This window comes from Pseudomyrmex gracilis, unplaced genomic scaffold (genome assembly GCF_002006095.1).
Source record: "Pseudomyrmex gracilis isolate BER0280 unplaced genomic scaffold, ASM200609v1 scaffold_199, whole genome shotgun sequence".
In the NCBI taxonomy this organism is placed as follows: Eukaryota; Metazoa; Arthropoda; class Insecta; order Hymenoptera; family Formicidae; genus Pseudomyrmex; species Pseudomyrmex gracilis.
This window is the reverse complement of record NW_018020783.1, coordinates 297812-299193: the sequence shown is the minus strand read 5'-3', so window position 1 is coordinate 299193 and position 1382 is coordinate 297812.

Below are 1382 nucleotides of genomic sequence, written 5' to 3'. Positions count from 1 at the left end.
TGGGTTTCAACATTGCGACTGTTTCGAAGTTATGGTAGTTTAGTACATGCGTCAAGCTATTTGAATGCCAATCGCGACATCTGCCAATGGTACTGAACGGAGGGAATATCAAATTGAAATTTGTCCGGATTTTGGCGACGCACCCTGTATATATACACAGTTTTCCGCACAACATCCTGCGATCGGCTCGAATGACCGTATTATTTTTTAGTTTATAATTTTAATTTGTTATATTAAATAAAGAAAAGAAATAAACTTGCTAAAATATATTAATTTTATTTTACATGTTAAACATTTTCATGAGGGTACCACTTGAAAATATGCCATAGGCAGAACTAAATTTTCCTAACAAAGTAAAATTAGAACTGCAAGTTTAGTGTAAACATACAGAGTTTTATGGCGAAAAACTACCCATACAGAACAGTACACTTCAATGGACATCTATTAGACATCTATGATGGAAATTGGAAACATCTAATGGATGCTCACGTTACCTTTACTAGATATCCATTAGATATCTAGAGTTCACTTTTCAACCATCTATAAGAAGTCTAATGGATGTATTCCATAGATGTTTCGTGGTAATCTATGAAGATGCGGTCGATATGTTATGGATATTCTTTTAGATGACCGATAGACAGTCATAGATATGCAGTAGACATCCCACATAGCACATAATATTACTGCAATATCACAGTAATACCCTGACGAAAATAAGAAGCTTTACAGAGCGTTGATAACTGTTTAATAAGAATTTTCTAAGAGTTTATACGCTTTCAAACTTTATAAGAATGCTTATATAACGCCAAAAGATTTAAAATCTTTTGGAACGCTTATCAAACGCTATATATAATGTTTTCTAAACATTCTGCAATGCTAAAGTAACGCTTTTCACAAAACACACAGTAAATACTGATAAATTTACGTACAAAGAGTTTGCTGACAGACTTTTCAAACGGTTAGCAAATGCTTTTATGAGTAAGTAACAAAAAATATTAAAAACTACACATTAAAAATCAATTCATTTATTATAACTCAGTTTATTGTAAGAATAAGAAAACTATATATATATTAATATATATTACATTTATTTAATAAATTAAATTATTTAATTATATTGAGATTAATTTTATGTAATAGTTTTATGTAATAGCTTTATGTAATTTAATGTATTATATTTAATATATTACATTATTTAATATAATTACTAATTAGTATATATTTTTAAATNTAAAAATATATATCAGTCNATAATTGCGTAGCGAGTGACACTTTTGCATACAAAAAATTTTTGTATAAATTTAAGAATTGTAGTCCAGAGATTAACAATTATTGAACACTTACAAACGCTTACAAGTTTATACACAGAGAGAACGGTTTCT